The sequence below is a fragment of the Pleurodeles waltl genome, chromosome 10 (genome assembly GCF_031143425.1).
Source record: "Pleurodeles waltl isolate 20211129_DDA chromosome 10, aPleWal1.hap1.20221129, whole genome shotgun sequence".
Taxonomy (NCBI): Eukaryota; Metazoa; Chordata; class Amphibia; order Caudata; family Salamandridae; genus Pleurodeles; species Pleurodeles waltl.
Window position 1 is genome coordinate 632,734,457 of NC_090449.1, and position 23,896 is coordinate 632,758,352.

Below are 23,896 nucleotides of genomic sequence, written 5' to 3' on the forward strand. Positions count from 1 at the left end.
ACATTCTGAAAAACATGGTACTCTTTTGGGCTCTGGAGGATCAAGGACTAACCGGCTAAGTCAACCTGATGAAAATGCACTGCCACTGTACCAAGGATTGAGGTTGCTCCTACTCTTGGCTTTTCTGTCAAAAGTCAGCAGCTTCACCAATGGCTCTCTGGCCCCATGGAACCCATATGTGCCACAGCCTGCTGCCCTGCCCCACAGAAGATTTTTGACTTCCATTCAGTGTCAGGTAAAACCTCTGACTGGGATTAACCTAGTTTCTGCATCTGACCAACTCTAGATTGTAGTCTGCCGTAAACAGTGCTTAGAAGCCAGTCAAGTGCAACCAGATGACCGTAATTGACCATTAACACCTTTTTGCACTATTTTCACTTAAAACTATTAAAATTCATTTCTCGACAGCCTAGCCATCCTGCCAACCCCCGGCTGTGCACAACTAGGCAGGGGGTTAGCTTTATGTTTGGTAATAAAATCTTTTTAAAACCCTGGAAATTTACTGAAAAAAACAAAGATTAAAATAATGCTATAGGTTGGTGTGATAAAAAGATCAGTTTTTGTTTTAAAAAGCCTTAAAAAAATTAATGTTTTGAACTAAAAAAACACAGAAATTCACCTCTTATAGTAAACAGAGCCATTTATAAATTGCCCCCGCCTTGCTCTGCTCATGAGCTCACGTATTATATCACTCAGTACATCCCTGATGACATCTTTTATGACATCACTAATAACATATCATCAATCATGGCATCACAAATGATATCATCCAGTGAGTGTGCTAGTTTATTTATTAGCTTACATAGAGGTGGGTAGTTACCATATTACTTTTCCACCTCATTTTTGAACATCCTATGTCCAGCTAATGGGTGTTTGTTTCTACAAAACGCATGTGCTTCTAATACATCAGAGGTGTGTGGAGGTATTGAGCAAGTTATAAATCTTTGAATGGTAGCTCTATGTGCAGATGACAGTTGATGACTTGTTACCAGTTTGTTCCACACACATTTTTTGGCTCTACAGAAAATATTTCCAATAGGGCAAAGATTCTACAAGGTAGATACTTAGGGGCATATTTACAAGCCCCTAGTGCTGTCCTAGTGTCATTTTTTTTACGGTAAGGCGGCTCTAAGCAGTCCCTGAACCATATTTACAAAGTAACCCCTTGTGAAACCTTATACCTGCACCAGGTATAATGTATGCAAGGGGGGAGTTCCCCAGCAGGGAGGCTCACAAAATGGGGCAGTGAAATTTACAAGATTTTCCTGTGCCCTTCTAATGCAATATTTTAACGGATGCTTAGGCGGTAAAGTGACTCTAGTCCATTAGCCTATGGGCCTCCCTGTGCTTTGCTGGACTAGTACCAATATTTTGGGCGCTAGTCCAGCTAAGTGCCACAATAGCATTAACATTTTTGATGCAATTGTCCTAACATGCGCCATGGTGCGCTGTATTGTAAATACAGCGCTACCATTGTGTCGTTAGGGGGGCGCAGGGTGATGCAAGGAAACTGGTGCATTGGAGCTGAAGTGTCAGTTCCTTGTAAATATGTCCATAAGTATTGTAAGCGATCTTGAATTATTAGACAGAATCATCTCAACATGACAATTTCTACATGACATAGAAAACTGTGTGCACCAGATACTAAACGATGTACATGTGTTTGTCTTGCCTCAAAAGATGGCCTGTCTGTAAAGATTTCCCCAGTATGAAGGCTGAAGCAAGTATGAAATATAGCACCTTCAGACCTTGGTTATGCTTTGAAAATGGTGTATTTTTGACAGATATTACATAGAATGTACACCGTTATAGTGGATACTTTTTAAACACTCTGTGGTTCATGGTCTGCAAAATGTTGTATAGAGTAAACTCTCTCCATTGAGTAAACACTGTTTACAATACCCACTTTTCTGATCACATGAACTTCATTTCTCAGTGTAGGATAGGTGACTGCAAGGAGTTTGATACAGATAAAAGCTGTCCGAAGTAGGGCACTAATTTTGGAACAGACATTAAGGCCCGTATTTATACTTTTTTTTAGCGCCGCATTTGCGCCGCTTTTTGACACAAAACGGCGCAAACCTACAAAATACAATGGCATTTTGCAAGTTTGCGCCGTTTTTGCGTCAAAAAACGACGCAAATGTGGCGCAAAAAAAGTATAAATACGGGCCTAAATATCTTGAGGAACATTTCTTTCTCTGAACAGTTGTATATTTATTGAATGCTATGTGCAATAATTGTTTCCCATGTATCTGTGATTGACTGTTAATGTGAACTAGGCCACTCATGAAGTGTATATTATAGGGTCAATCTTGCACAAAACACATGTTTGCTGCACCTGAGGGAGTTGTACCTGTGATGGCATTTTTGATTTTTCATTTTATTCTGAGCTATTTAGTAATTACTTTTATGCCTCAAATGCAAACTATTTTCTAGAGTAATGTGCACAAAAGAAGTTTGAATGATGTCGTCAGTGATGTCATCTATGATATCATTTGAGATGTCATCAGTGATGTCATAAGTTATGCCAATACACATGTCATGAGTGATGTAATATGTGAGGTCAGAAGCAGGGTCAGGCATGGGCACAAGTTATAGTTAGCTCTGCTTACTATAACTGGTGAACTGTCTGTCCCATTGTTTGGGCCTAGTCTTAATACATATTCACGTCTGGCTCCAGGTGCTAAATTCGGATGGGGGCGCCGTGTTGGTACGTTTCGTATTGTTTCAAATGCCCCTACTGCCACGTTTCTTGCCTCCAGCAGTATTCAGGCAGCAATAAATTATTCAATATAACTTTGTGTTAATGTTCTTCCTGGGGAGAGATCATAGTTTTGTCTAGTGGAAGTTTTGACTCATCATAAGGTGGCACTAGCACAGTGTTAATATGCCTGCAGCAAAAAACATCTACCATGCAGATCACAAAGTGCATGTAATGTGAATAGGTCAGTTTGTTGCTGCTTTGTCCGAGAGATCCTTTTGTTGCTTGCAGTTTAAAAGTTAAAATCCTAATATAGAACAGTGAGCAATTAACTGTCATCAAAGAGCTGCATGCAAACTTCAAGGTATAGATTAGAGCTTTATGATTTTTTCCTCAATCTTTCATTAAACTAATGTTGCAAAACCGGTTTATTTGAGTAGAAATCAGATCCCTCCAACCATGGTGTTATGTTTCAAATATTGAGTTGTGCTTCTCCAGACCAAGCACTCTTAAACTATACTGCCTACCAGTATGGATGACATGACTTATACACCTTGTAGTCCTCTTTCCTTTGTAACATTTCCTAAACTCTGATTTACACACCTATGATTGATTGTCTCTGTGTAATGTGTTTGTGATGTAAAGTGCTCTGGCATCCTACAATGGTGTGAGTGGCACTATAAAAATAATAAAATGCATCTGAGAGAGAGTGGTTATGAAGACTTGAGAGGTACTGTTGAAGGATGGTAGTGAGGGAATCCTTGGCACAGGTGGTCATTGGGCAGCACTAACATACATTGCCACACCGGGCACCACCAGCCCTAAAGCCCTAAAGTTGGCCCCATCCCCTGGGGCCCAGCCTCAAAATATATATATTTTTTAATGTGGCAGGGTGGGTGCATGGCCCCCCGGGCTGATTTCAGCCCCAGGGACCCCATTCTCGGGGCCGGCCTCAAAGTGGGAGTGTGGTCGAGTGGCCCCCCTCCTTGGGCCGATTTCAGCTTCAGGAACCCCATCCCTCAGGGCCCGGCCTTAACATATTTTTTCTTTTTTTGGGGAGGGAGCCACACATGACAAAGGTGCAAAATGCACAGAAACACGTTAAGTCTTCTGACAATAAATAATTGCACTGCAACCTCACACTTGAAGTGCTGTGGCTTCTGTATGTCCTGCAAGAAGTTGAGCCTGATCATATTTATATATATTTATATACAAATATATATATATATACATATATATAAATATATATATATATATATACGTTTTTTCTCACTAAAAAAAGCAAAGGTTACAGGGACGTTATAGTTATGTGAATTGGCTTACACAAAACCATAGAAATTCTGCAGTTATAGTTATCAGCCCTAACAATAACTTGTGACCCCGCAGTGCACTGCTTATGACCTCACTTATTACATCACTCATGACATGGTCAGTGGCATCACTGATGACATCTCAAATTACAACACTGATGACATCACTGGTGACATCATCCACCTAGAGATTCTCTAACCCCACTCACACACTAATAAAAACCTCTCATACCCTCACTCACACCCTCACACAACTACTCACATACTCATTCAAAAACCCATACAACTACACACAAAAACACTCACTCATTATAAAATGCACTCACACACCTATTCCATTACTCAAGTAGCCAGTCACACACACCACTCAGTATGCCATGCAACTACTCCCACAATGGCTTATACACCCGTGAAGCCATTCAGACAGCTACACAGCCACCTACACTGGTAATACAATATTCACCTATTCTCGTATGCACCCGCTGACTGACCCACTCACACACCCATACACCTACTAATACACCCACTTGCTCATCAATACAGCCACACAGACACCTAGTCATACAGATATATAGCCACCAAGACACCATGTCACTCACCTATAGAACTACTTCTACACCCACTCACTCATCCATTCAGCAAATAACACAACTACTCCCTCGCCCACACAGTTCCTCAGAAACCCACTCACTCGTATACATACTAAAACATATACTCACTCTCCTATACAGTCACTGATACACGTACACACTCACTCACCCATACATTCACCGACACACCCACTCATGCATACAGTCACTGACACACCCACTAACTTGCATATACAGATACTGACAGCCTCCAACTAACTCAAAGAACAACTACACAGCCCATCACTCAGCCGCAGAAGCACTCAGTCACTCACTTACCACTACAACTACTGGGAAAACCACTCACTCACACATCTACTCACACATCCACTTTTTTACCCATACAGCTACACAGAAACCCACTCACTCAGTAAAACAGCTACTGACACAGCCTGTTATCCAAATGTACAGCCACTCACACATCCATAAACATACAAAATCAGACACGGATATCCATTCAGATGACATACACTACAAATACTTTCACTGATCAGTAGCTCTGGGAGAGTACTAATGTAACTTATGCAATACCTTAGTATGCATCTCATGTAAATGTTTTTTACACACTACACAAACTAGATAATGTCATCAGTGATATAATCAGTGACGTCATGTGAGATGTCATCAATGATGTCATCAGTGATGTCAATGACCATGTCATGAGTGATGTAATATGTGAGGTCATAAGCAGTGCATTGCAGTGGCATAAGTTATAGTTAGGTGCTGGTAACTATAACTGCTGAATGTTTTTTGTTTTTTTTGGTGAATTTCTAAGATTTTTTAAATTCTATTTCCTAACTATAAACTTTCATTTTTTTCGGTGAAAATATAAATATATATATATATATATACAGGGAGTGCAGAATTATTAGGCAAGTTGTATTTTTGAGGATTAATTTTATTATTGAACAACAACCATGTTCTCAATGAACCCAAAAAACTCATTAATATCAAAGCTGAATATTTTTGGAAGTAGTTTTTAGTTTGTTTTTAGTTTTAGTTATGTTAGGGGGATATCTGTGTGTGCAGGTGACTATTACTGTGCATAATTATTAGGCAACTTAACAAAAAAAAATATATACCCATTTCAATTATTTATTATTACCAGTGAAACCAATATAACATCTCAACATTCACAAATATACATTTCTGACATTCAAAAACAAAACAAAAACAAATCAGTGACCAATATAGCCACCTTTCTTTGCAAGGACACTCAAAAGCCTGCCATCCATGGATTCTGTCAGTGTTTTGATCTGTTCACCATCAACATTGCGTGCAGCAGCAACCACAGCCTCCCAGACACTGTTCAGAGAGGTGTACTGTTTTCCCTCCTTGTAAATCTCACATTTGATGATGGACCACAGGTTCTCAATGGGGTTCAGATCAGGTGAACAAGGAGGCCATGTCATTAGATTTCCTTCTTTTATACCCTTTCTTGCCAGCCACGCTGTGGAGTACTTGGACGCGTGTGATGGAGCATTGTCCTGCATGAAAATCATGTTTTTCTTGAAGGATGCAGACTTCTTCCTGTACCACTGCTTGAAGAAGGTGTCTTCCAGGAACTGGCAGTAGGACTGGGAGTTGAGCTTGACTCCATCCTCAACCCGAAAAGGCCCCACAAGCTCATCTTTGATGATACCAGCCCAAACCAGTACTCCACCTCCACCTTGCTGGCGTCTGAGTCAGACTGGAGCTCTCTGCCCTTTACCAATCCAGCCACGGGCCCATCCATCTGGCCCATCAAGACTCACTCTCATTTCATCAGTCCATAAAACCTTATAAAAATCAGTCTTGAGATATTTCTTGGCCCAGTCTTGACGTTTCAGCTTGTGTGTCTTGTTCAGTGGTGGTCGTCTTTCAGCCTTTCTTACCTTGGCCATGTCTCTGAGTATTGCACACCTTGTGCTTTTGGGCACTCCAGTGATGTTGCAGCTCTGAAATATGGCCAAACTGGTGGCAAGTGGCATTGTGGCAGCTGCACGCTTGACTTTTCTCAGTTCATGGGCAGTTATTTTGCGCCTTGGTTTTTCCACACGCTTCTTGCGACCCTGTTGACTATTTTGAATGAAACGCTTGATTGTTCGATGATCACGCTTCAGAAGCTTTGCAATTTTAAGAGTGCTGCATCCCTCTGCAAGATATCTCACTATTTTTGACTTTTCTGAGCCTGTCAAGTCCTTCTTTTGACCCATTTTGCCAAAGGAAAGGAAGTTGCCTAATAATTATGCACACCTGATATAGGGTGTTGATGTCATTAGACCACACCCCTTCTCATTACAGAGATGCACATCACCTAATATGCTTAATTGGTAGTAGGCTTTCGAGCCTATACAGTTTGGAGTAAGACAACATGCATAAAGAGGATGATGTGGTCAAAATACTCATTTGCCTAATAATTCTGCACTCCCTGTATATATATATATATATATATATATATATATATATATGTGTGTGTGTGTGTGTGAATTTTTGATTCTCGGTAACCCTACCTTCTTAATAGTAGGAGGGACAAACAGGCACCCAGAACACAGGGATGAGAGCCCAGAGAAAATGAAGAGAAGGCCGGACAGGCAGGCAGCAGACATGGAGGCCACAGGGCTGAGAGGACAGAAAAAAAGGTGAGAAGGATGGAAAGGCAGGCATGCAGTCCCTGGGGCTGAGAGCCCAGAGAAAGCGGTGAGAAGGACAGGCAGGCAGCAGCACACAAACCACAGGGCTGAGTAGAAGGAGAAAGCAGTCAGAAGGATGGACAGGGTGGCAGTAGACATGCAGACAACAGGGCTGAGAGGAAGGAGAAATCAGTGACAAGGGGGGAAAGGCAGGAAGCAGGCAAGCAGACCACGGGGCTGAAAGGAAGGAGAGAGAGGTGATAAAGAGGGATGAGTAGGCAGCAGGCACACAGCCCACAGGGCTGAGTGGGCTGTGTGCCTTGAGAAAGCAGTGAGAAGGAGGGACAGGCAGGCAGCATGCACACAGACCATGGGGCTGAGAGGAAGGAGAAAGTGGTGAGAAGGATGGACAGGCAGGCAGTAGTAATGCAGAACACAGGGCTGAGAGGGCGGAGAAAGCAGTGAGAAGGAGGGACAGGCAGGCAGCAGGCATGAAGACCACAGGGCTGAGGTGAAGGAGAAAGCAGTGAGAAGGGGTGACAGGCAGGCAGCAGACACACAGACCACAGGGCTGAAAGCCAGGAGAAAGCGGTGAGAAGGAGGGACAGGCAGGAAGCAGATACACATACCACGGGCTGAGAGGAAGGAGAAAGAGGTAAGAAGGAGGGACTGGCAGCAGGGACACAGATGACAGGGCTGAGAGCCCAGAGAAAGCATTGTGATGGAGGGACAGGCAGGCAGCAGGCACACAGACCATGGGGCTGAGAGGGAGGAGAAAGTGGTGAGAAGGAGGGACAGGAGGCAGCAGGCATGCAGAACAGGGGACTGAAAAGCAGGAGAAAGCAGTGAGAAGGAGAAACAAGGAGGCAGCAGGCATGCAGACCATGGGGCTGAGAGCCTGGAGAAAGCTATGACAAGGAGGGGCTGGCAGGCAGCAGGCAAAAAGACCATGGTGCTGAGACGCAGGAGAAAAAAGTGAGAAGTAGAAACAGGGAGGCAGCAAGCACACTGACCATAGGGTGAGAGCTAGGTGAAAGTGGTGAGAAGGAGGGTCAGGCAGGCAGCAGGCACACAGTATACAGGGTTGAGAGCTCAGAGACAGTAGAGAGAAGAAGGGACAGGCAGGCAGCAGACACGCAGACCACGGGGCTGAGAGGAAGGAGAAAGTGGTGATAAGTAGGGAGAGGCAGGCAGCAGGCATGCAGACCACAGGGCTGAGAGGAAGGAGAAAGCAGTGACAAGGAGGGACAGGCAGGCAGCAGGCATGCAGACCATGGGGCTGAGAGGGAGGAGAAAACAGTGAGAAGGAGGGACAGGCAGGCAGCAGGCACGTAGACCATGGGGCTGAGTAGAAGGAGAAATCAGTGAGATGGAGGGACAGCCATGCAGCAGGTATGCAGACCACAGGGCTGAGAGTCCAAAGAAAGTGGTGAGAAGGAGGGCCAGGCAAGCACACAGTGAGAAAGAGGGGAAGACAGGCACACAGACCATGGGGCTAAGAGCTCGAAGAAAGCAGTGAGAAGGAGGGACAGGCAGGCATGCAGACCACAGGGCTGAGAGGGAGGAACAATTGGTGATAGGAAGGACAGGCAGGCAACAGGCATGCAGACCACAGGGCTGTAAGGGAGGAGAAAGTAGTGAGAAGGAGGGACAGGCAGGCAGCAGGAACACAGACCACTTGGCTGAAAGGGAGAAGAAAGCCTTGAGAAAGAGGGAGAGGCAGGCAGCAGGGATGCAGATCACGGGGCTGGAGATTCAGGACAATTTAATAGTATTTTGCCCCCGCACAGTTTACAATCCATGGGACTCGGGGAGGTGATAGTCCCCAGGGCTGCATGGGTCTGCGCGCCTCAGGTACAACTTACAATCGATGTGCTCTGAGAAGGAGGCGGTCCCTGGGGCTGCAGGGGACCGTGCGCCCCCATCCACACAGTTTGCAATCTATCTGCCCCTGGGGAGGTGGCAGTCCCAGGGGCTTTTGAAAGCCCTAGGAGGGGGGGCATGCACCCCCTCGTTATTTTACACCCTAATGCCCCTAGAACCTGGTCCACCCAGAGGACAAACAAATTTACAGCGTGAGAGCCCACACTTTTTTTTCAAATCACTGAAAAATCTGCTGATCCATCCATTGATTAGTCCAAGATTTATTTTTGTTTACAAAAAATGCTTTTTAGCCCTACAATGGTCCCTGGCTAACCCATGCACCAAGGCTAAGGGCCTACCCTGGCCCATCTTCTTTTTTTTTTTGTTTAACCTTTTTTTTTGGGACTCGGCTGAAATAAAGTCCCAAAATGGCTGCCAATACTTCCTTGTTGACATATTGGCAGTCAATCAGATATCAGCACTAACACAGTTGGATTCACGGATCCTCTGCGTCCCTAGATATTTTTTTTTAAACCTTTAATAGCTCAAATAATTGGATTTGCACCAAATAATAAAAGGCACAATCTGCATACCAGGATCTAGCTTCCTGCAGAATTTGGCGAAAATCCATTCAGTGGTTCAGGCTTTTTCTCATTTTACTTCATATGCAATCATCTAATAAAGTATTCTAGAAAGGGAGAAAAGTATCTCATTGGAAGATAACTATATTGAATACAAAATGAGATTTGAAAGTGACATGTGCATGATAGATGAAATGTGCTGTCACTGGCGTATGACTATATTGATTGAATTACAGGATTGAAAGTGACATGTGCTTTATAGATAGTAAAGTGCATAGTTAAAATGTAATGTGCAAAATACAATTTTAGTCACATTCATGAAAATGATAAAGCCATATTTGCAATACATCATTATTGAAAAAGTATCCTGTGCAAATACAGGAACTACAAATACTTATCTACATTTTTGGACATTCAAATTCCCTAATGATTTTACACTTCATCTCATACCCCAATTTTCCTTATCGCTCCTGTTGCAAGATTTCACAGAGTATTGCAGAGTAATACTACAGAACCCTGTTAATGTATCTTATAAAGTACTATGAGAACGAAATGAAGCACAAACAAGTACAACATGTGCTATCTCACATATTCATGTCTGTTATCCTGGCTCTGATGCTTATTCATTTTAGAGCTACCCTGCATAAACATCCTACATATCCCTTCTTGAGATATAAAGTTGTTTGGTACAGTGCCTCGTTCAAAGTACACATATAAACTTTCATTGCTATTAAAAAAAGAATGTTGCAAGGATCCCAGTACATTCACCTAGTAAAGTACGGTAAACACGGAACAATGCTCACCTGTTACATCAAGTAGAGCATGAGCCCTTACTCTAATACTCAGTCATTTTAAAGCTGCCCTATGAAAAACATCCTGTATATCTCTCACTGAGATATAAAAGTGATTTGTACAGTGCAGCATACAACGTGTCATCTGCAGAATTTCATGGCTATCAAAATAAGGGATCTTACAAAGAAACAGTTATGTCTTAAGTGTCCTGTGCATACAATACTATACAGGATTGGGTAGAGGAGATAAAGGGGGTCATTCCTACCCTGGCGGTCCGAGACCGCCAGGGTAGGGGACCGCGAATGCACCGCCAACAGGCTGGCGGTGCATCCAGGCCCATTCTGACCGCGGCGGTAAAGCCGCGGTCAGAAAAGGGAAACCGGCGGTTTCCCGCCGGTTTTCCCCTGGCCTGCAGAATCCCCCATGGCGGCGCTGCAGGCAGCGCCACCATGGGGATTCTGACCCCCTTCCCGCCAGCCTGGTTCTGGTGGTTTCGACGGCCAGAACCAGGCTGGCAGGAACGGGTGTCTTGGGGCCCCTGGGGGCCCCTGCAGTGCCCATGCCAATGGCATGGGCACTGCAGGGGCCCCCTAACAGGGCGCCACATTGATTTCCAGTGTCTGCATAGCAGACACTGGAAATCACGATGGGTGCAACTGCACCCGTCGCACAAAAGCAACTCCGCCGGCTCCATTCGAAGCCGGCTTCATCGTTGCTGTGGGTTTCCCGCTGGGCGGGCGGGCGGCCTTTTGGCGGTCGCCAGCCCGCCCAGCGGGAAAGCCAGAATGACCGCCGCGGTCTTTTGACCACGGTACGGTCTTCTGGTGGTTCCCGCTTGGCGGGCGGCGACCGCCGCCCGCCTAACTAGGAATCACCACCAAAGTCTTTCTTTAGTCTTTTAAAACTTTAGTTCGGCAACCAGGACCATAAAAGTGCAAATGGAAATGGATAAAATAATAAATACTATCATGTGATTCGATTTCAGACAATGATACACCAGCAATAGGAATCATTATTTATGTCTGAAAACATAGCTCATAATGTATGCAACGTAGCTCATCATGTAGGTGATAAAGGTATCTTATGTTTAGTCTCAAGGAGTTGAAATGATTGCCAACTATGTGGAAAGGCATGGGCCCTCATTACGAGTTCGGCAGACGGAAAAGGCCATCCACTGACGTTCCGATGGGTAGTTTGCGCCCAGTGTGGCAGCCTCCCCACTGGGGCCATCACGAGTTTCCCACTGGCCCAGTGGGAATCAGCCTACAGCATTGTCTCTGGCTCGTAATAGAGCCTGCGGCAATGCTGTAGTGCGTAGGATGCACCAGCACCTCTCACAATGTTTACTGTCTGCATGTCTAAAGTGCATAATTTACCCGGACGTTTTTCAAAAACAGACCAGCATCAGTGCAACTTTTTGGTACCTGGCCTAAGAACAGTCAAAAGAAAGCAACATTTTCATAGAAGAACAGAGAGGGTGATGACACACACAATATATATATATATATATACATATATATATATGTGTGTGTGTGTGTGTGTACTGATAAAAATAAAGGTTAGAGTTATACATAACGAAGGTAGTAATATTTTAACTTATGTTAAAAAACATAAAAACATAAGAAAATCACTGAAAAAGCACCACCGCTTAAAAACAAAAAAACAGGGAAATTTGCCAGTTAGACGCAAGTGACATAAGTGACATAGATTTCTGATATTATCAGTGATGTAAAATGTGAAGTCATAAGCAGTGCATCACAGCGGTGCAAGTTAAACTTATGTTAGTTAAGTATAGCTGCTGAATTTCCCTGGTGCATCCTACAACTTCTAACACGCACAATTACACTTGTCTCCTGGGATTATGGTGTTTCCATGACATTGGCCTACACATATGCACTAAGTACCTCTATGCTGTATACCACTATGTTGGTATCTCATGTACAAACAGTGATGTCATCAGTGATGTAATTTGAGATGTCTTCTGTGATGTTATAAATTATGTCATTTAGATTGTCATGAGGAATGTGCAATGTGTGGTCATAAGCAGTGCATCACTGAAAACATTTCAAATGACACCCACTCCCCTTTTTTTCGTAATACTGTGATGCTCCAGTGATACCATCGCACAAACGAGTCTCCAAGGTTCCAAGGGACAGTGTAAGCTTCACTTTTTAACACTTGCATGGGCCAGCAGGAGGCCTCGCTGAGTACTGTGGGAGTCCGATTGTAAGTATATATTATGTATTGAAAACGTGATCTGCCTGAAGAAAGCTTTAGCGGTTTGTTGCGAAGACTCAAAATTGTTGAGTTGGAGTCCGAAGACTTAGGGCCTGATTACAACTTTGGAGGAGGTGTTAATCCGTCCCAAAAGTGACAGTAAAGTGACGGATATACCACCAGCCGTATTACGAGTCCATTATATCCTATGGAACTTGTAATACGGCTGGTGGTATATCCGTCACTTTACCGTCACTTTTGGGACGGATGAACACCTCCTCCAAAGTTGTAATCAGGCCCTTAGTCACTTCTCACACTCCTTACCGAAAGGCACAGGCATATGTCCACATAATATTATGTAATGATAACTCTGTTTCAATTGCACGCTTCATGTGAGATAACATATATCAGCAATAGGCTTTCAATAGAGATATCAGTGCCAAATTACATTTCACATATTTGTTTCACCTCCATATTGCTGTCAATTTTGAACTGTGTGCAAAATACGAGGAATATTTGGTGATTTCCATGTGCAATGACAGTTAGTGACATGCTGTAACTATAGGGCTTATTGGCAAGGCATTTGCGCCACCTGTACGCCACTTTTTCCCATATAAAATGTGATGCACTGGGGGCGCATGGGGTTTGTAAATAAGCCCCTAAGTATTTAACAGCTTAAAATTTGGAAGAGTCATAGGGGCTGATTCTGACTGTGGCGGGCGGCAGAGGCCGCCCGCCACAGTCCCGCCGACAAATGACCGCACCGCGGTCAAAAGACCGCGGCGGCCATTCTCACATTTCCGCTGGGCCGGTGGGCGCTCTCCAAAAGAGCGCCCGCCGGCCCAGCGGAAATGCCCCTGCAACGAGGATGCCGGCTCCGGATGGAGCCGGCGGAGTTGCAGGGGTGCGACGGGTGCAGCTGCACCCGTCGCGTATTTCAGTGTCTGCTTTGCAGACACTGAAATACTATGCGGGGCCCTCTTACGGGGGCCCCTGCAGTGCCCATGCCATTGGCATGGGCACTGCAGGGGCCCCCAGGGGCCCCGCGGCACCCCATACCGCCATCCTGTTCCTGGCGGGAGACCCGCCAGGAACAGGATGGCGGTAGGGGGTGTCAGAATCCCCATGGCGGCGGAGCGCGCTCCGCCGCCATGGAGGATTCCCCCGAGCAGCGGAAAGTCGGCGGGAGACCGCCGACTTTCCGCTTCTGACCGCGGCTGAACCGCCGCGGTCAGAATGCTCGAGGGAGCACCGCCAGCCTGTTGGCGGTGCTCCCGTGGTCGGTGACCCTGGCGGTCACCGGCCGCCAGGGTCAGAATGACCCCCATAATTTTGAAAAGTCAATGTTAAAGATACCTAGTGGCACAGGTGTAGATTTCTTGAAGAAAGCTTGACACATTTTTTGCCCCTTTCCTGTTTTTACTCACGCTCTCTGCTGGTTTGCCTTATTACCATTTATCCTCACACATTGTGCAGGATGGTTAGACAACAATTTCATATATATTTCTACTTAATGAAGGGAGATTAATGGCACATTTAGAGTTTGGCAGACGGGTACTCAATCCCATCCCATAAGTGCTAGATACGCCTACTTTCAAAAGCCTCATATTCAGGCCCACTGGAATTATGCAATTCTGTGTCGGCAGTTTTTTTTTTACATAATTATGGATTTGCTGCATTTGCAACATAAACCATCATTTGCCGCATAATCTGGAAATGTTAATAAATAAAAAAATGTTTTTCTAGCACACATGAATCAAAAGATACTAAAAACGTAGCAATATGTTTACACGCAGTGACAGCTCCTTTGTAAAGGTTAACTGGCCACCTTTCTGTTGCCAATGTCTGTATTTGGTTTTCAAACTGGTACTAATGAGATGAACTCTTTGCACAGACAGTATTACCAATTCTAAAAAAGACAAAATAATGAAGAAATACCATAAAAAATGTTGTGTTTCATGACACATAACTTGGATTTTTTTATGCATAATTTAGTCAATCCTGCCGTATAAATTGGTGCTCACCTGCTATATAATTCTAGTAGTCCTGATTATATCCTATGTCACTTGTAATGAGGCGGACATGATACCTGTCCCATTCCTGCGGGAGTACCAGTCTGCCAAACTTCAAATAAGGCCTCAACTTTTTTTATGTAGGTTGTATGAAGTTATTCACAATATGGTTCAAACTGTATTTCTTTAGTTTAGATGTTGTAGGTATTTCTTTTGTCCAGACGTTGTGGGTAATTAAAATTCACTTTTCAACAGGAGAGCTGTATTAACATTTTTCCTCCTAAGTACAATGGGCTTTTGTTCACCGGTACGTCACAATTTGGCATATGGTCAAGAGCGCCACTAGTTGCTGTCCTTTAAAACTACTAATCATCACTTGTGTAGCAGCGCAATACAATTTCCCGAGCCAAATTGTTGACATTGGGGCCGCTAACCATGAAGCATTTTCGGGGAACCCATGGCATTCACAACAAAAACCTTTTGGGGAAATAGAAAACTGGAGAAAAAACAGTAACTCAATACAAAAGAGTGGTAAACAAACCTGACTTTCCATCCCTAAAAGCAGACAATATTCCACAGTGGCGCAAATAGACTTAGCACTACAAATGAATAGGTATTATGCTTACTCTTGAGACGTTAATTGAGGCATCAATCACGTGTTTTATTGGGTATTTGCTTAATTGATTTCCAAGCCGCATTGAGCATACAAATTACACTACATAATTATGTGTTCGTTCAGTGTAACTACGTCACCTTTCAGGAAGCTGACACCGTTTCCTGCTGTTCATCTATTCTATTAAGATTAATTCCTTGCTAGAGCATGTTGACTGGTGTTGTTTATCGGTTAATTCATTTTCTCCAAGGCAGATATTCCGCTGACATGTACTCCATGCTACAATGAGCAAGTGGCAGCCCAATTTTAAATGAGCTATCCTTGCGTTTTTTCGGCGCATTTGCAAACCCAGTGACTGGTGCTTATTTGACTAAATGTATCTTTTTTGATCCCTGCTGCCTTCAGAGTTTGATTTATGGTTAATTAAAATGTTATCAAAGAGGTGAATTGAGGTGGATTAGTTGCTTGCATCAGTTAACTGTCACAGAGAGTTTGGAAAATAAATCCAGATTACCCTTTGCTAAAATAGGGAGTATAGCAAACAGGTTCAGGATGAGCCACAGAACCAATGGAAGCCGTGGAGTAAGATTTATACTATATGTGCCTATATCTGCAAAAGTAAAGTTCTCATCTGTTAGCTGCCTATAAGTAGCGGGTTCTCCTTCGTAGCTTTCTGGCCTTAAAGTGTATTTTGTATTGCTCCAGCTGAAGTATACGATTCGCAGATTAAGTGGAATGGGTGACCTATGGTGGATCTAGCTTTCTCCTTAGTCACTCCTAAACTCTGGTACTCCATACCTTGCAACTTGCAAGCAGAACCCAATGTGAGCTCCTATAAAAATGTCCTGGAAACGTTGTTTTTTATTAATGCTCTATTACTTGCTGGTAATCTTCATTACTCCTGGTCCTGTTGTCCTCATCCCAGTCATTACTAATCGGAGATAACTATCTCCACAACAGAAAAAAGAACATGAGGAATGCTGGGATATCCCCTCTCCAGCCCCTCCCCCTGGTAGTACATAAGCTGTGCTTACCCAGCATCCTGCCTGCACTACCAAGCCCTCAACAGAAGGCCGGGGGTATGGGAGGGTTGGGGGGGATGTGATGACTGGGACAAGGACAACAGGACCAGAAGTAATGAAGATTACCGGTAAGTAATAGAGCATTGCACCAGGTCCACTAGTCCTCATCCCAGTCATCACTAATTGGAGAATACCCAAGCAGGCCAAACCAGCCTTCTGAAAAACCAGACGGAGCCAACAAAGCCCCCCAAGATGGGATACCAACAAAACACCACAGGAATCCCCACAAAGAGAGAGCCAACAGACCCCGAACAGAGGCCAAGCACAAACCAGAAAAGGAGTGTCAGGGCCCGACCCAGGGAGCAGAGGAACCGCAGCCAGCAGCCCAAGAGAGCACAAGGAGGGAAGAGACAAAGACAGAAGACCGCAACCAGCGGGGTAAACCAGGACAAGATCCCCACCAGAAGAGGAAGACCACACACCACAAAGCCTATGCCACAGACAGGCCGGGAGAAGGACCCAAAAGAAATGCCCATCAACGAAACCCCCCCAAGCAAGACCCAACAAAAACCACAAAGATGAAGGTACAGCCTGGATGGAAAAGGCCGAACAGCAACACCCCGACTCAGAGAACCAAAGGCAGGAAAGGAGGCCCCGGAAGCAACAGAAGAAAACAGGAACCACAAAAAGTACAGGAAAAAGTCAAGACAGGGACCCAAAGCCCACGAGTGCAAAGGATCCTCAGTTACCTCCCCCGAATGAAGAGAGGGCCAACAAAACAGAGAAAAGGGGAACAGCAGCAACCCCCAGAAAAACACAGGAGATGAACCAAGGGAACGCAGACCAAAATCCCACACAGCGACAGCCAGAACCCAGGGAAGCCCAAGCAAAGCAGCCAATGACAGACAAGACGAGACAGAGAGACGCCCCCGGAGCGAGCCACGAAGGCCACCCACAACCAAACCCAGGGGAACAGAAAATCACATCCCCCAGAGGAAAACCACAAACAAGCAAACACCACCCAGAGACGCAAGGCAGAAACAGGGCAACACTGCCACCGGGGGAAAGAAGCCGAACAGACACCATGGACAGGGGTCCGACAGGGCCCCCAGGGACCACTGCAGACAGGAGGCACCAGAGAGGAAGTGGAAGATGGGCACAAGAATCTGCAAGAACATCCCCAACGACACCCACGAACACAGGAAAACAGGAGAGATGGACCAGGAAACTATCAGCCTGCAAGAAGGCAAAAACAAAACAACAACTCCTGGGAGGCCGAGTGCCCCATCAAGGCTGCACCATACTATCAAAGCAGGACAACACTGGCCCAAAAGAGTAAGCAAGGGGACCAACGGTATCCGAGAGAAGGCCCAACAGACTAGACAGTAAGCCTGGCAGGAAATACCCCAGAAGTCGACTGCCCCAGAGAAGGAACAGGCAACCCCAGCAAGAAACAACAGCGGGGCAAGAAGCAAGGAAACCCCACACAACAGACAACCTGAACAGGCATCACAAGGCACTGGACACAGGCTGGGACAAAAGAAGAACGCACAGGGGGTGAGTAAAAAGCGTGCCACAAGCAGAAAAAAACAAAAGGCAGCAGTGGGAACAGGACTCAGACCAACAACCCCCTGAGCCAAAGCCCAGAAAGGAGGCACCAACCCTGTGTAGGGCACCATGCAAGAGACAGCCGGCCACCACCAAATGAGGAGCCAGAACAGGGGTCCAACATGCACCAAGCCCAAGAGCCACACCCAGCCAGTAGCCCAGGGACCAGACAAGAAAAGTCCACCACTCCCAGCAACGAAGGAGGCAGAGAGCAGAGATCTACACTGGGCCACCCAAAAAAAAGGCACCAGGCCAAGCAGCCCCACCTGAAAAAAGCCCCAGGAACCAGGAAAGAACAGGAGCAAGAGGCCCATACTGAAAATGATACCCCAGAGCTAGGACATAGCAACCACACAAAAAACAACACAAAAGAGTCAACCCACCAGAAGAACAGAGGCCAACACCCTACCCCCGTAACAGCAGGCAACAGATCGACAGGAGGAGACCATGGAAAAGGGCCAACAAATGGCCCCAGAGGGACGGGCAAGGAGCAAAAATGCACGCCAGATACCTTGAAGACCAGACCAACAGCAACAGAGGGCAGGACCCCAAACTGGGCGTGGGGAAACCAGCGTCAACACAGCACCTCCTATAACAGGAGACAAACCCAGAGCAAAGAGCAAGCACCACCTGGGAAGCAGCCAAAAGCAGGAGAAGGGATGGGCAAAAAAAAAAGGAGGAGCAAGATCCCCAAAAGAACACTTATGCCCAAAGAGACACCCGAGAAGAACTACGAACAAACCGCAAAAAGAAAGGCCAACAAAATGCCAAGGGACAACCAGAGCCCAAGACATGCACAGGAGGGGACCTAAGGCCGCACCCACCAGGCACGACTCACCCAACCCGAGAAGCGCAGACTGCCTCCTGGCTGCTCAGGTGGTCCAAAGGACCTGTAATCGGACCAGGACCAGAAAAAAGCACCCAAAAGAAAGGGGGACACAGAGCCCGGAAAGAACCAGCACTAAACGATGCGAGGAACAGTGGCCAAGGGCCACACAGGACAGGGAACCACCAAAAGGCCCCATGGAAAATCAAGAGCATAACATAACTGCCAGACCCCCACATGAGGAAAACAGACCAGGCAGAAACCCACAGAAGACCTATGACCACAATACGAAGGAAAGAACACTGGTGGCCAGGGAAACAGGCAGCGACACCTGTGACAGCAAGGCAAGGGCACTGGCCTGCGAAGTCCCCTAGGGGAAAAGCAATGGGACACCTTGAAAAAAAAGCACCAGTCAGGCACTGGAGGGGCCCCATCACCGCACCAACCAAGGCTGATCCCCCCCAAAAAACAGCCAGAGAGCAAACCACAAAAAGGGCCGTCCCAGAGAAAAAGGCAAAGGGCCCGAAGTGGGGCAAAAACAAAATACAGGAAGGAGCACACCAAAGCCCCAGCAACACGACAGGAAAGACCACAACTAAGAATGACCAATGGCAGTGCAAGACACAGCTATAAGGGAGAGACCGCGGCCAGCAATGAACCAGAGGGGGATGCAACAAATAAACAAAGAATCAAACCCTCACCCACCACGCTAGGCCCTGAGAAATGGACCACCAGGCAACGGAACAACCAAAAAAGACAGAAAGTGGAAACCTGGTATACTACCAACCAACAACAGGGTGAGCGGGAAGAGAAGCAGGTGTCCCAAGAACCAGCAAACGTGACACCAAACATATACAAAGGCTGAAAAGGGAAAGCAGGGCTCCAAAACCGAAAGGGAAAAAGGACCTAGCTGACTCAGAAAAAGAACAAGCAGAGGGCCAGCCAATGAAAACTGCCCACTACTGGCAGCTCCCTGAAGAAAGATGCCCAAACAAATCGAGTCAAGCAAACACCAGGCACAGCAACCCAAGTGGGCACCATGACCCCACACTAGCGCACCTGCAGGACACAGGGAAACGAGTGCTCCGCCAAGGACCAATCCTGTAACCCAAAGAGAGGAAGCCAGCACCGCCTCCCCTTAACCACCAGCTTGTGAAGGGGAGGACGGGGCGGGCCCGCAAGCACCGGTGGAGTCAAGGTCAGTGAAGAGCGCCATAATAGCACAGCAGATGAAGATGTCCTTGAGTCCAGCCTCACGGATACACAATGTAGAAATGTACCCCCATCCCCCAGGTCATGCAGAGAAGGACGGGGCGGACACCCAAGCACTGGAGTACGCCAGCAAGCAATCCAACCAACACAGCCAAAGGGGGGAAGCCCATAACGCATGACGTTCTGTCAAATATATTATATATATATTCCTTTAACAAGTGGGGAATGTGCTGAGTATGGAGCATGTCGCCACCCTCAAATCTGGGACACTCTATTGTAATGGCAAAGACCTCCTGAACCTATGAATGCGCACACCAGGCATGTGATGAGCTGCCTCAGCTGTGTGGTAGGCAGGCTGGGGAGTGTCAAGGCCCTGCCCATAACCCAAAAAAGAGAGCAAAGTGGAGGCAACCGCAGCCTTCCAGCTCACCGAATGGAGAAATGGAAGGAGGGGGGGGAAGCTGGAACCGGGCCCTTACAAGGCACACCACAACAGCCACTTACCCAAGGGCACCCGGCCCTCAGCAAAAACTCCAGCAGCCGAGGGAGAATGCATGCCACCTGCGCATGCTCAGCAAGCAGGATGTCTGAAGAGGAAGGCAGGCACTCCCAAGTTCCTGCTTCCACTGTACGTCTCCCAGCTGGCCGGGAGACGAGCAAATGCCAGTCATCCTCGGCACACCAGCCACCAGGGCCCGCCCAGCGGCCACACCAAGTCAAACAGCAGCGCTACTCCAGAAAGCCAAGCAAACTGGAAGGAAGTGAACCCTGAACAGACAGCTGCCCAAGCCCAGCAGGGACGACAACCTCACGTCCTCAATCGTTGAAAGACAGAAAAAAGATCAGGTGGAATTCTAAGTAAGTACAGCTTATGTACTACAAGAGGGAGGGGCTGGGGAGGGGATATCCGAGCATTGCTCTTGTTTGTTTCTGTCGTGGAGATAGTTATCAATAATTAGTGATGACTGGGACGAGGACTAGTGGACCGGGGGTAAATTGCTTTTTTTCCTTCTATTGCCCTAGTGTCCTGGTGACACTTGTTGCTGGCATTTTCTTGCATATTTTAACTCACCCCCACTCCTCTATCCTCACGTCTTCCTTCCCTTGTGACTTCTTGTATTAAGTTGTGTTTTAAGACATAGCACTAAGAAGTTCCATGATCCTGCTCTGTACAAATTAATTTGCCATAACACAATATATGAGGTTGTCTGGTTGCACCTTCATAGCTATAATCACAAATATTTCAGATTAATGAGCACTTTTAGATAGAGTTTTTGAGGACCAAGGTATTTGTTTGTCTGTGGCTAATGCTCATATAGTATAGTTAGAGATAGCCAGTGGCTGTGTACTAAGATGGTGCGCACTTCCAATTTTTTTTCTTCTTTGCTGGTATTAAAATCCAAAAAAGTAAATATTATTGACAGTTAGACATATATAATATACGGAGTGCCAGAGTGGCTCCACACCCAGCCACAAGGTGTGTAGATTGTGATCCCAAAGGTCCACAATGAGTGAATTAAGTTGAAAGAACCACAGCACATCCAAGCATTCCAAATGTAAGTCCTTTATTCTTCTTGGGTATTCAATGAAAACAGCAAACGTTGTACCAATCCATGTATATACAGCCGACGCGTGTTTCGTCGTGAAAACGACTTTTTCAAGGCTCATTAAAGACTGTAAGTTATTTGATCTGTGTCACAATATGACAATATGGTCAGACCACTACAAACAAGAAACGGGATCTAACACACGACTGTTGGTCTTATCATGGTCCTGGTACAAACCTTGATTCATTACCATTGTGTACCGTCAAATATATATTGATATATCCACACATGTGATAAGCAACTTCTACACCGAATATTACAAGACGACCATATTGTGACACAGATCAAATAACTTACAGTCTTTAATGAGACTTGAAAAAGTCGTTTTCAACCATCTATGGCCCTTAACCTGATCCATTCTCTGAAAGCTTTCTCCTCATGGCCCCCTCCAACGTGAATGGACCTCTTCACACTGGATTTGAGAAGGTAACTCTTCTGCAAGGCTTACTTGGACCCTGTATCTGACCCATGCTCAGTCGTGGTTGGCCTGAACTTGTGACTGTCCCCCAGACTAGCACAAACTAACTGCTACTGGCACTTTTTAGTTCTTGGCATTATTTTCACCTAAACTTTAAAAACTCTGGTTTTACTGATTTTTGGTGTCATTTTATTTATTAAAATTTGCTCTATTTTTTCAAATGGATTAAGCATGAAAACTGTAGAAAACAGTGCAATTAGTGAAATTCACAATAGGTAGAAATAGGCATGGGGGGCACAAACCATATACTAAGAAATTGGAATGTGAAAGTCAGTTTCCCATCTAGGCAAGTATAGTGTGTAGAGGGGAGTTGGGAGTACTAGAAAACCCCAAAGGAAAGTACTAGAACCCACCCTAGTGACCAGGAAAACAGGAGTAAAACACAGTAACTTTCCCAGAACACACACAGAAATGAGAGGAAGAATTCTGTAAAACCCAGAGGAGACTGCAAGACACCAACAGTGGATTCCAAGACAAGAAGACCTGTGGAAGAAGGGGACCAAGTCCAAGTGGCACAGAAGAGTCCAGGAAGAGCAGGAGCCCCTGCTAACCTGGATGAAAGTGCAAATGGCAAACCACCAGTAAAGAAGGAAAGTCAGTACTGCACCCAAGAAGACAAAGTCGGGTTGCTGGAGGGTCCAAGTGGTGTCCCACGCCAGATGGAGGATCGCAGTCAGGTTTGCGCCATCGGAGTCCGCCAACAAGCTTTGGCACATGCAAAGCTTGCGGTTAGCGGAAGATGGCGCTGCCTGGTACCTGGAAGGACTAGGTGGACTCTACCCATGAGGAGGAGACAGATGGGGGTTCTCAGCAACTAAGAAAGCCCACAGGCAACACACACAGGAGTCCCACAGCACAGGGACAAAAAAGGTGCAAAAGAGGCCCACCCAGCACTACAACAAAGGCTCCCACATCATTGGAGAACCACTCAGGAAGCTTTGTATCACAAGTTAGAGTGCTGGGGGACGGAGCTACAAGATGCATGAAGGACATGGAGGAAGGATGCCAACAAACCTTGACAGCTGCAAAACACACATGCACTAGGTACTGTCTTGCATTGGGAGGCAAGCTCTTACCTCCACCAAAGTTGGACAGTTCGAAGAGAGGACCGTCGGGACCACTTCAGTTTACCACCCATGATGCAGGATCCATGCAGCTCAGCAGGAGAGGGGATCCACACAGCCGGTCCTCATTGCAGTTGGTGCTTGCAGACACAGGGGAGTGACTCCTTCACCCCAAGGGAGATTCTTTTGCTCTTCTGATGGAGACTGAAGACGGGCTGTCTTCAGAGGATGCACGACTGGAGAAACAGTTGCTGACAGGAGCCGGATTCGGCTCCGGATCCGGATCCAGCTTCCTGGGCTGAGCTGCTCAGACCACAGGAGGACAGAACCCTGTCTGTGAGGTGGCAACAGCTGTAACTGCAGTGAAAGCCTCAGAGAGCTGGTTTGGCAGTACTGGGGGTCTATGGTGGAGGCCCCAGGGGATTGGCCTCCCAATACCAGATTTGGAATGGGGGACAATTCTATGATCGAAGACACCTTACATGGCCATATTCAGAGTTACCATTGTGAAGCTACATATAAGTGTTGACCTATATGTAGTGCACGTGTGTAATGGTATCCCCACACTCACGAAGTCTGGGGAATGGGCCCTGGGCAGCGTGGGGGCACCTTTGATAGTGCAAGGGTGCCCTCACACTTAGTAACTTTGCACCTGTCCTTCAGTAAATGAAGGTTAGACATATCGGTGACTTATAATTTATTTAAGTGCAGTGAAAATGGCTGTGAAATAGTGTGTGCACTATTTCA